This window comes from Pithys albifrons, chromosome 15, assembly GCF_047495875.1.
Source record: "Pithys albifrons albifrons isolate INPA30051 chromosome 15, PitAlb_v1, whole genome shotgun sequence".
Classification (NCBI taxonomy): domain Eukaryota; kingdom Metazoa; phylum Chordata; class Aves; order Passeriformes; family Thamnophilidae; genus Pithys; species Pithys albifrons.
The window spans coordinates 6,265,102-6,278,349 of NC_092472.1; the positions used below are offsets into that span (position 1 = coordinate 6,265,102).

The 13,248-nt window shown below is 39.7% G+C and overlaps 1 protein-coding gene across 9 annotated transcripts in view; it reads right to left on the reverse strand.

The window, feature by feature from the left end:
- Window positions 1-12,005, reverse strand: part of TENM2 (teneurin transmembrane protein 2) — a 585,930-nt gene extending 573,925 nt beyond the window's left edge. For all 9 annotated transcript variants that reach the window (XM_071570619.1, XM_071570615.1, XM_071570614.1 and 6 more), the window contains exon 1: window positions 11,905-12,005. The gene's annotated coding sequence lies outside the window, so the exon portion shown is untranslated. The remainder of the gene's footprint in view (window positions 1-11,904) is intronic.
- Between the last annotated feature and the right edge of the window lie 1,243 nt (window positions 12,006-13,248).

Here is a 13,248-nt window from a genome sequence, read left to right on the forward strand (position 1 = left end):
CAGAGACCTGACACAGAATTATCTACAGTTACACTACAACCTCACCAAATTTTATCAGGCCCATACACATTTTCACTTAATTTTCCCAGTATTGATATTAATTTTTCACAAAAATTCAACATAACCATTTTCAGAGAGATATTCCTAGCAAGTTTAGTAGAAACTAAGATATGAAAGCTCAAAACCCCCCCCCCAAAACAATATAGTCTTAAACCCTCTATGATGAAACCTTGTGCTGCTCATTTTCCAACAAAAACTATTAATTCAGTGAGCAGTGGAAGTGAGGAAATTCAGTTGCTGATAAGCTAAATAAGGTATTTGTGAGTTTTGATTGATTGACTTTGGTGCCTTCCAAGCTACCTTTGCCCATGGACACTTTTCTAGAGCTGAGGAATTCTGAAACCTAATTCTCAAGCATTTAAACCCTTCTGCCTCTTCACAGGAAATTAGTTATCTCTGACATCTCCCAGCCTTTTATCAAAGTCAGCAGACAAGATGAAAAATTTCCAAACTTAAGTTGGAGTTGACAGAGATGCAGAAAACGCCAATTCCTCAGCCTTGTTATCTCACACAGGAGCTAAAAATGCCTCAAGACCAACTTTTCAGTCCTAACCTCTGCCAGTACCTCTGTCTCCCAAACTCACATGAAACAATCTGATTTGGGTTATTTAAACTGTAAAATAATATTAAGTAGGAAGCATAATTGTAATTTAATCACTGCTGCACTAATGAGCTGAAGCAAAAAGAATGGATTGATTTTCAATAGCTACTTTTAAAAAAAACCTACTTTTTTTAATTGGTATTTCATTAGTTGTGCTATATACAATTATGCAATAAAACATGAAATGATACATAATTCAAAAGGATAATTTAAAACTCTATTACATAGTTTCTTCTACAACAGCTATTAATTTTCAGACAGCTCCCATAAAGATTTACTGCATTAAATCACATGAGGAAAGAGTGAGCAATCCTGATTTACATTAAAACAGAGGAAAATGCAACAGCTCTGACATTTACCCAAGTACCCAAGTTATCCTCAGGTACTTTGGCTCATCTCTCATTTCAATGATGAAGTTGTTCAGAGAAAAACAGCTCCTATATGTCACATATAGATTAGTGAGCTGCTTGCCCAGTGAGCTCTCTGGCAAATCCTTCTCCTGCCCTGTGCTAATGTGGAGTTTATAATGGGAGACCATTGGGATTGGCAGTGAAAGGGACAGGAGAAACAATATCCTCCAAACAATGTGAAAATATCTCGATGCATATTACAGCAATTCTTTCATTCATGCAGACACACTCCCTTCAAATGATGTTACCAACAGAAGCATCCTGGTTGGAAAAGAAGGAGGCACAAACATCAGGAAGACTACACAATGTTCATGGAATATCAGCAGTCCAATTTGCCCATTTTAACATGCATTTTATACTTACAGATCATCTCATGTGTTGCACAGGAAATAACATTTTAAAACAGATGTAATTTCTACTTTGTTACATGTAACAATAAACACATTTCCATCCATGCAGTTCTGAAACAACAGAGAAAGTGTTTGTACAGAAGGTGAAGGAACCAGACTTGAGATGTGTATTCCAGTTGTACTATTGTGTATTTTTGTTTCCACAACATGCAAAAGCTTAGCATCAATTTCTGTTTAGCCAAACACATTGATTTTTAACAGACCTCAAGTTTGCTTTAAATAATTCCACTCTCATTCAAAGCATTCCAGTGCAAACTTAACATTTCAGTAGAGACTTAAGTTCTACTTAACATTTCTGCAGATACTTAAGTTCTTTTGCCTTTGTATTCTTCAGACTTTTAGTGCTCTTCCAATCAAAGGAAGCAACAAGAATGATCTTGTAACTGACTTCTCAGCCAAGACAAACTTTCATCACTCTCTTCGGGAGATACTTCACTTGGCTTGGAGACTTTTGCTTTGCTTTTGTCTTCTGTTCTATACTTCCAAATTATGCCCAAATAATTTGCACATTTAACTACCACCAAGATAGTCTCAAAATAACTGCTATTGCTTTACATGAAAATTTGGAGTCCTTAAGAAGCATGACATAGGAAACTGTAATCCTTTTTCTGACGATTATGTTACAAAACTGAGTTTTAGACCCAGTAGTACAAACTTCAGCACAAACTACTGTTCAAAAACTCAACAGGAGCCTTGTATTTCTCTGCAGAGATTTCAGCTTTTGGCAGCCTTTTCCAAAGAAGAATTATGCCTTTCTAAACAGCTACATAAGGGCTAAAGTAGCTTTCCATATATACAATGAACGTATTTTTAATTTGAGATCATTGAAAAAGAAAAACGCACGGTATTGCCTAACAGAACTGCAATAATGCCACAGTTTTCATTAATTACATATTGAGAAGCTGTTCCTCAGCTTAGACATCCTGCAAATTCCTACAAAGGTAAGGAACATAAAATCACAGAATCGATTGGGTTGGAAAAGACCTCCGAGATCATCAAGTCCAACCCTTGGGCCAACCCCAGTCCCTTTACCAGATCATGGCACTCAGTGCCACAGCCAAGCTCAGCTGAAAAACCTCCAGGGATGGGGAATCCACCCCCTCTCTGGGCAGCCCATTCCAATGCCTGAGCACTCTCTCTGCAAAGAATTTCTTTCTGAGATCCAACTTCATTTTCCCCTGGCAGAGCTTGAGCCCATCGTGCCCCCTTGTCCTATTGCTGAGTGCCTGGGAGAAGAGACCAACCCCCACCTGGCCACAACTTCCCTTCAGGCAGTTCTAGACAGTGCTGAGGTCACCTCTGAGCCTCCTCTTCTCCAGGCTGAACACCCCCAGCTCCCTCAGCCTCTCCCCACAGCACTTGTGCTCCAGTCCCTTCTCCAGCCTCGTTGCTCTTCTCTGGCCCTGCTCCAGCCCCTCAATCTCTTTCCTCAACTGAGGGGCCCAGAACTGAACACAACACTCAAGGTGTGGCCTCCCCAAGGCAGAGTCCAGGGGAAGGGTCACTGCCCTGGGCCTGCTGGCCATGCTAGTTTTGATCCAGGCCAGGATCCCCTTGGCCTTCTTGGCCACCTGGGCACACTGTTGGCTCCTGTTGAGCTTCCTGTGGCTCTGTATAAGTGAGGGAAAGCTCAGCTGGAGCCCTGTGGATCACGTGTGGATCCAGGTAACAAAACCTGTGTGACTGACAGAGCTTGGAAACCCGAGCAAGGACTGGCATTGGCATCAATCAGTCAAACACTTTGCTTTAGTAGGGGAGCAATTCCTGGAAACAACTCACCACAGGAGAGCCAAACACACCTACAGCACAGCAAGAGCAGCTGGTTACCAACCACAGAGGCATTATTTGATGTGCAGAGTTGGAGGAGCAGCGAGCCCCTCACCCCACAAACACTGAGCATCTGCCATTTATCATTTCAGATAAACCAACACCAGTTTCAAGTGTCCCATCAAATTAAATATATTTTATCTATATATATTAAAAAAAAAGTTGATACACAGCATCTGACAAAAAACCCCCACAACATTCTACCTACGGATTCTGATAGACAGCAAATCAAAATAACTCAAGCAACCAAATGCACTTTGTGCAAGTGGCTTATTTCACTGTGTAGGCTAAATGTATTTTGAGGAAGGATTACATTTTGTTTGGCAATTCATTTTATTGACAAAACGTATTGCATCAGATATTGCTTCGCATTTTGTAGACAAATGCATGTTGTCAAATTCCCCATTTCCTTTGGTGGATGAAAAGTACTTTTCCACAGATTCTACTCTTCTCTGCAGAGCACAATGAATTCTGCACAACAGTAGGTTCTATGAAGGTGTTTGCATTACAAGTTCATTTAAAATATTCTGATTTCTAAGAGTATACCTGGAATATATAATGAATAAAGGTTTTTAGTATCGATATGTGGGTGGTTGTGATAGGTCACAATAATCTACAATCACAATCCTTCCAGGGGTGGAGGTTGGGCTGCCCCTCTCCTCCTCAAACCAAGAACATCCAACATAGGTCTAGAATTAGATGTTGCTCATGAACAGCAAGGCAAAAGGGGCATTGGCTACTTAATTTCCCTCCATGGTGTCCATGATGAAGTTTTCTCCCCATCCATCAGCAGACCCAGAGAAACAGTTTTAACTCTGAAATTTAGAGAGGGAAGGACTTTTGCTGGCCCCCTAGTCCTGAGTGACTGTCATTTAAACTAATTGCATGTGGATGGACCTGTAGAAGTGCTTGAGAACCAGTGCAAAAAATGAAACTTCATTCTTGACAGTGTTAACCTGCTTAGCTCATCACACAGAGATCAATAACAGTGTTGAGGGGAAACAACAATTGATCAGATGGGTGAAAGTGGGAAGTCTTAAGCTCAGCTGCTAAACTAGCAAGGGTTAGCAAGAGTGCCAAGGGTCTTATAGAAACAGAGGCTCATTGCCCAACTGTTTCTCTTGGCTTACAGAGACCAGTTCACATCCTGATCCTGCATCCTTTCTTCTTTCTCAACCTCCTTACATGTGCCAGTTTCCTGGGAATTAAGAATTCACTCTTGGCTATCCAGGTGAAGATTATGGCTCAGTAAACCCTTCTGAAACCAAACAACAGCTTTAAATTGTGCAATCAATACTTCGAGAAAAATCAACAGTAATTTGAGAAAGAGCATCACTATAAAACAAAGCCCATGTTTTGAATTAATTACAGCTTCTCACTGTAAACTCGTGTACAAAAATATATATTTGTAAGGCCATGCATATTTAGCTCTTTGTCTTCAAGGCAAACTCTTCACTGTCTTGCTTTGAAGTAAGAAATTAATAAAACATTAGGGACACATTGATACTGTGTATCTCCTCAATAAAGCAGAAATAGTCAAGCTCACTCTTGTCTGTCACACAGGAAATCACAGAATAAATACACCAGAAGAGCAGACAGATTATAGCTCACCTAACCAGCACAGGTTAACTAGATAGCTGTATTTCAATTAAAGAAAAAAAGTCAACTGTTGCATGTCTTATTATCATCCTAAACCATCTTGGCAACAATTAATAGCCACCCAATTCATAGAAATTGCTTTCATTATTTTGAAGCAGCTTTTTTCTTTGGATGTAAGGACTAAGAGAAAAGAAACATCTGTTTCTGTTGCTAAGGAGATTGGCTTAAAAAAAGAGAGAGAGATAAAGCAAATATTTAGAATTTTTTTTTCTTTAAGAAGGAAAATTCCTTCCACTTGGATTTGACTACTTGCTTTATAACCAGCAGCACAGTCAGCTATCATATAACAAAGCACCAGAGTGTTTCTTTTTTTACAGTGTGACTGTTTTACTGCAATATATTCTGTACATTTATTCTGGGACAACATGGCACAACAAATGAAGATGCCCAGACACATCCACCAGCATCTCTGTGTCTGGAGGAGCTGCAGATGCTCATCCTCAAGAGTGGGTATCAGCATAATAAACTGGATTTCTGCTAAAGTGAGGGAAACTTCAACTGTCTCTGAAATGTGCCACGTGACAGTTATGACAAAGCCAATAATAAAAAAAAAAAAAGAAAAAAAGAAAGAGCATGCAATCTTGTAAAACAAAATAAAAATATCTCTACCAGTAGGCAGATTGTTTTAATGCACATGTTCACAGCACTGTAATTAACCTTGTGCTGTACAAGCACGGACCAGACTGCCAGGAGGTATAAAAACCCAGGTCAGTAGGGGCTGGGATGAAGCAAAGCTGCTTCTGTTCATGCTCAAAAAGGCAAGGTTATACCCATCTGCCAGTAGAATAGGTGAGCAGGTGCAAGGTTAAAATAAAATAAAAATCCAGTTATGCTGAGTTTATAATTTTCAATTATTCTGCTCAAACCCATGCTTAGGAAGTTAGGGATACTTTGGTTTTCTATGGTAGATCATGAAAAACAGTAGTACTTGTATTGTTTTTCCACTTCAGGTCACTGTCAAGGTACCAACATTGTGAGACAGATTTATGTAAATGAAAACTTGTCTAAGGCACAGTGACACTGAGAATAAATAACAGCTGGAAGACAACCAGCAAACCACAGCCTTGCATATGACTTCAAGTTTAAAAAGAGAACAATTGTGAAGTACAAAGAACACTTGGACTATCAGTGATCTTGCCTCCTAGACCCCCTGGAATTGCAGCACGGTGCTCTCCCTCCCCCATGCCCCACTGACAGGTTTTCCCTGGCATCATTAGTGCCCTTGGAGGGCTCCCTGTTACCCAACACTGATTTATTCCTGCAAGGTGTCCTGCCTGCTCTGAGTCTCCTTCCCTGCAGTCACCACCAGCCATCTCCAGGATGACATCCCAGCCTTTCTTCAGGCTTGCTGTCACCAATTCCTGTCCCAGCTCCAGCAGCAAACACAAACAGCTGTCAGCCAGCACTGATGGGGTAGTGCTTCCCAAGACAGAAATGTCTGTGAGTGCTGCACATTTTGATTCTCACTGTGGTGGCAGTTTAGCTCTCATCTACTCCTTTGGTTTTCTTCCTATCAAAACTGATTTTTGAAGATTCTATCCAACCAGATACAGCTTGTTGACTAAAAGTTTACTTGTGATTTGATTCCACACTGATTCAGAAGCAGAGTGAATTTTCTAACAGGCACTGAAAGCCTAATGAACTGGTTTGTACCAGCTACTCCTAGAAACACAAACAGCACAATACAAAGCAAAGGAAAAACCTGAAAGAAATCCCAGAGGCATTGTTTGATATGCAGATTTGGAAGAGCAGTGAGCCCCTCACCCCACAAACACTGAGTGCCTGCCATTTATCATTTCAGATAAACCAACACCAGTTTCAAGTGTCCTATCAAATGTCTACCATCAAATTAAAACATTAAAAACATTTGAAAGAAAACATTTACCCTTCTCTTAAAGATTTCTTTCCTCTTTTTCTTTAAACACACAAAAATAAGCTGTTCATGAGGGCAAAGGCATCAGCCTGGACTGGAATGAATGGACCCAAAATGCAGCTTTCTCCACTCATTCCTCATGTGTGCTCGATTCCACCACAACCATTTATCACACACCTCCACAGACACACCACCTCAAACTCCAGTCACAAAGTAATTACAGACAGAGGGTTTCTTCCAAGAAGGATGCTGACTGGGCACCTTTGCACAAGGTAGCTCTGGAATAGTTCAGTTCAGGATTCATCATGGAATGCGCAGGGCTACAGCACGGTCAGGCACACAGAACTGTCCCTGGAGCCCCACCAAGTTTCCAGTAAGATTTCAGAAATTGTTGCACAAAAATCTAGAATTGCCAGGACTGAGTTTTCGGTGCAGAAAAGAAAGGATAAAACCATAAAAATAAAGGACAGATGAACAAGAGCAGCATTGATAGGATTTCACATTTTCCTTCATGTCAGATTCCCTTACCCAGTGCTTGTAGCAGGTTACACAGACTATTTCTTAGAGCACCATCTGTCACAGGCTGTAACTCCTTTCTTTGGGCTCTCCAAGGACAGAACAGAATGCACAGAATGCCATTTCAGGAGTTTCTAGGAAAGATCTGCCCCCTTCAGCCTCACTTTAAAAAGCATTCAGATAGTTATCCTAACATTTCCCTCACAAGTCCACTCTAATCCAGCCTGAATATCTGCAGATTTCCCCCCACACCTCTTCACCCACAGTCCCATATTCCCACAGAAGCCAAAAGATGAGTTTTCTTCTTAATGTGTTCCCCCCCCCCCAGAGCCTTTTTCACACAAACGCTCATAACCCACAGAAACATATGAAAAACAAATGAATTATACAAGGTCATGGCACAGAATGTAGAATATTGTTAGTAAAATCTGTACCTATCTCCAAGAGAATTCTTATAAAATACCAAACACTATCAGCATCCACTTATCAACACTCAACTTTGTGTGCTACATAACTCAGTCCAAAAAAAAGGCCTTCAAACATCAGTTATCTTTCCCAGTACATTTTCACTCGACATTTAGTAATAATTTGGTGGTTTTCTACAGTTAGTTTTCTTCACTACATCTTCTCAGTCTGAATACTCATGTAGAGTCCACTAAAATATTTTAAGACACAGTAATCCTTTTATTTTTTCTTTTCCAAATCATCCTAAACTTACTGTTCTGCTTCAATTATTCCCATCTTCCACATATCTGACAGAGGACTGAACTTATCAAAAATAAGATTCAATTTCTCATCTGCTCATGCAGGACTTAAGAAATGACAGTGCTCCATCTATTTCCACATCAAACCTTGTGTTTTAGAGAATGCTGCCAAAGAAATTTCTCTCCCAACAACTGTTTGCAGTACTAAGGCCAATCTGTGGGCACAGGGCTTGATAAATTTAAAGCCACTCCTAAACTTAAATAGGTTAAATCCCATTAATATTCTACTAAACTCCAAAACAAGGACAAAAATGTAAAGAAATGGTATCTCTTCTTCCTTAGAATATGCTTTAGTAAATCAAGTACTTGGTGAAATGGCACAATTTAAAAAGCATGGGAAACACCTTAATTCTACTTCTGTAATCATCACATTACAATGATTCATTTTAATTGCATGTATATCCTTGCTCTGTCATCGTGCTGAGCTATTGCTGAGAATTCCAGGAAACCTCTACTTTACTGTAGCTATTAAAAAAAATTAAACCAATTTTCTGGTACCTTTTTTCTTATTTGAAATACAAAATTTATGCATGGGGTGAGGAGGAAATTCAGCAGTAGAAGTTACATTTGTTTTGTGGCTCCATTTCTGAGCGCTGATATTTTACTTACCAAATTCTGGTTGTGAGTTTGTGGCTTAGGAAACAAAAGATGCAAATACTCAAGAACAGTATTTTCTGTACTTTTGTTCCCTCTACAAATCACAGCAAACTAACAAATCAAACATGGTAGAGGCATGGCAGTCTGACAGTAACAAGAGGGCCACTTCAGCAATATTCTCAAGAGATTTTGGCTATTCATACCCATGGAAGTTTACAGGAGTTTTCAAACCATACAGAACACACTTTTATACACACAGCCCTAAAAATGAAAAAAAAAATTGCATTCTGCAGACCCAGGACTAAGAAGGGCACAGAAATTGGCAGTGATTGAGAGGCTGTTTTCTTCCCACTCTCACTGAAGAAGGAATTTACTGTCAAGATGCATAAACTGACTCCTCCCTTGAGGACTAGTCCAGGAGGGCTTTGTTCAGACACTTAAACTTCCTTTTTCTTTAAGGTAGTTACTTTCTAAAGGCTTTGATCCACCATGATGGGATGATAACAACCTTTGTTGAAAAGAAAGCAAAGAAAACACCCAAACAAAAATCAAATCTAAGAAATATGCTGAAATATTGATGTCACAGCCAAGGCCTCTGAGGAGCACAGAAGAGGCAGAAGGACACAGTGGAGGGAAATGAGTGTTGGGATCTGTTTGGGAACTGATGGTGAGTCTTTGTCAGTTATACAAAGCAGAACAAATCAAAAGGCAGCAAGAGGCACTGCCCAAGGGCAGGGCAAACACACAGAAAGGAAGGAACTGGGAGGTTACCAGCATTTCCTCCTCACACCAGCAAATGCACAGGAACATGAGTTTGAGATGTGAAAGAATAGACAGTGTTGGCTCAACAATGCAAAGTCAAACCTGGCACTTCCAACAGGCTGAAAACACAGGATGCCACCAGCCCTGGCACAGAACCCAGGGCAAACCCCAAACCTGCAGCTCAGGAACAGTCACTGTGGCAGGTAAAGACAGAACATCTCCCCAAACCCCAAAGCCCCCCCAAATGAAAGCCCAAATTAGCTGACATAGTACACTCCAAGTGATCTTGGGGTACTTATGTTCTTCCTCTGCCTTGGGGCTCTGTGAGGACTCCTCTCTGACCTGGGGGAACTGGTGGAAAGCCAGGGAAGCAAATACTCCCCTGCTAGGGAAGGAAGACTCTGCTCCTCACCAGCAAGGTTAAGCTGCCCTGTCCTAGTCTGTGTCTCAGCTCAGATCCAGCCCAGAGCAGATGATGGGGAGCAATAAGAAAAATTTGTTCTTCAGTACCTGAAAATCCTTCCTGGCCTCACTATTTTCCAGAGCAATGTAAATAAGTGATACAGAGGATGTAGCCACCGTTTTGAAAGGTTTAAGTGGGCACATTCCCAACCTCAGTTACTGCAGGGAATTATGAATTGGGTTTCACATTCAGCTTTACTCCTGACCTGCTGTCTGACCCTGGGAAATCACTCGGTGTTATTTGAAAAAATAGGCAGTAAAACCAAACAAACCAAGACTACAGCAGGGGATTTGGAGATTGAGCTATCAGGTGTTCTGAAATTTTCACCAAGGACCTACTTCTGCAGCCTCTCCCTGACAAACTGCAGTTGAGATACAGAGCAAAAATGAGAGCTTCTGGACCAGTATATTTTATCACTTAACGTTTGTTCTCCAAGAATTTGGTGTGAGAAGTACTTGTCAGTCTGTTCTCTGACTATGTGAAGATGGGTTATACAGATCCCCTAAAACACATCATGAACTTGCACATAGAGCATATACAAACAGCATATATATTGAATATATAGATACATTTATAATAGTCAAAACAATTTTCAGGAATCCCTTGTTTCATATTTGTAATTATACAGAACTGGCAGAAAACCATCATGAATCTCAGACTTGTAGAACAGTAAATATGAATTAGAAAACTCCACAATCCCACCAGATTTTCTTTCTCAATACAAAGAATACTGAAGCATTCCTGTTTTTCTTGATTTTTTTATACTACATAAATTTTGAAAATTTAAAGATTCAGACCCTTAGAGTAATTTATTTTACAAGTAGGGAGCAGAGATCTTAATGGTCTAAGAACTGAAGAAATACAGTCCTGGAGTCAGAAATTTACCTTCCAGTAGAAAACAAGTAATAAACTCAACTGACACATTGCAAACAATGTAGAACAACATGCTGGTGTTTTGCAGTGTGAGTGAAAGAATTCCCTTGGAATTTGATATTCCCCATATCTTTTCCCACAGTTTTGCCATGCATTTCAAGACATGTAAAACAACATAAAACATTTTATAAAACCAACTCAGATTAAAAGATTTATTTCACAAAAGGCATGATCTAGAAGTGGCTTCCTAAGAAATACTGACACTGAATTAAATGACTTGAGTACGAATTCTAAGGTGTCTCTCAAAAAAAAAATTGTACTTGGCAAAATTCAAATCCACAGGAGAAGAAAAAGCTGAAAATATGTTTAAAAAAGTGTCAACTTTGGTTTTTATTTTATTTTCTTATGAGAATCTATCAATAGGTTTGTTTCCTTCACTGCTGAGCTTCTCTAAGCCAGACACCCCATTTCCAGTGTGGGACACACTGGGGTAAGTGTGCTACTGTATATAATTACATTAATTCCCAAGGCATATGTACAACAGTAATTAAATTCTAGGGTGTCTGGTGAGCATTCTGACCCACAGACACCACAAAAGAACAGACAATGTCAAAGTTTCTTCCCTGCACAGCATACATTATGCATACATAGATTCAGAGCTTTATGATATGCAGCCAGTCACACAGACTAAATAGTTGTGTTCAGAATCTGAAAAAAAAAAGGCCAATCTGAGTGAAGGAAAACTTCCTTTGATGCCAGGAGAAATAAGTTCCCAACATCCTCATTTGATCCTGAATTTGTGAGGATGGGCAATGAACATCCAGGTAGGCAGGAAAAAAGTGGGTTTTTTCTTTACTTTTTTTTTTTTTCTCTCTAAGTGAAGCCTCCTGAAGTAATTCAGTTGAGCTGGAAAAGACTGAAGTAGATTCTGTAAAGGAAAGTGCTGAGACAAATTGCTTTCCTCTACAAACCCACTTTCCTGCAGAGATCTTGCGAGGCACTTTTCAAGCATAGATGGAACCACTTGGGCCGACAATATAAACACATCTCTGAGCGAAACAACACAAAGCTGCAGCCGGGAGTACTCACTGAATGGGCAGGGCTCTAAGCTCGGTCTCGCAGGCGTTCGGGGTCGTGTCTTTAGCTCATCGGGGGAGAGGGAACTCAGCGCAGTGAGCAACGAAAAGCAGGAAGGATCTGTCAGAAAATAAAAAAGCACAACTTTCAGAAAAAAACCCAACTGTAAAATACCCGTAATAAACAAGTTTTATCTGTTTTTAACTAACAAAAGAGCCACACAATCGACCCATACTAGAATAAATCATCTTCTAGATGTGTCTTTCCTTATGCCTCTCATTTTCCCTCCTCCTGTCCCAACTGCAGACACTCAAGCAATGAGATTTGATAAATTAGAAGTGTAATTTTCACACTGGTAAAATCAGCAAATAAGAAGGGACCATGTCCTCTCTACACAATCCCCAAAGAATTGTGATGATCTTGAGCAGTATTCCTCAAAACTTTTGCATCAAAGCATTTTTCCTCTGGTTATCCTTACACAGTAAAGTTAAACTACTCTTAGATGTCATCACTTCACAGACCATTCGTTGCTTCCCCAATCCATTTATTATTTTCTTTCTCAGTATGCAATACTTTCTGTATCTTACTTTACCTGTTGATTCCCATCTTTCCTTCAGCATTTTCATTATTCTCAAAAGCATTTTGGGAAAAACAAGTATTGCCTAAGATGTCCACAGCCTCAGCAAGTGATTTATTTTTGACCTGCTCAATGAAATGATCCAGGTGGAGCCAAAAGCACTTTTAAGATGACTTGGAAAAAACGAAGGTTACACCTTGTATTATGAAACTGAATAAGAAATAATGGTGAAAAAGCAATTGGTTGTGCTGCCAAAGAAATTCAAACAGTTGATGGCCACCCACTCAAAAAAAAATACAAAATCCCCACAGGCTGGAGGTGGGAACAAAGTTCACCACCAATACTAGAGCCAAATGTTTCACAAATACATACAAACCCCTATGAAGACAAGCTAATGCTTTTCACTGCTATGCATGAAACTTTTAACTATTTTCTTTTAACATCGAGAGCATTTAACACTGCCAGCTTTATCCATTGCTTTCATTGAATTTAAATTAATGGTACTTATTTTTGGTTAAAAGAGAAGCTTGATGTACTGGCACTACTTAACTACTGAGGTTTATCTCCCTGGAAATGAATAGGCACAATTGTATTTCAGGCCAACAGCTTTCCATAAAGCATCAATTATTGAAATAAGACAAAGAATTCGATACACATTGTACATTAGTATCGTGTAAGATCTTTAAGGCCAGAATCCTGGCATAAGATTTTCTAAGAATATGAATCAATGTGGAAAAAAAAAAAAAGAAACCCAGTGCTTTTAATGCATAAATGTAAAA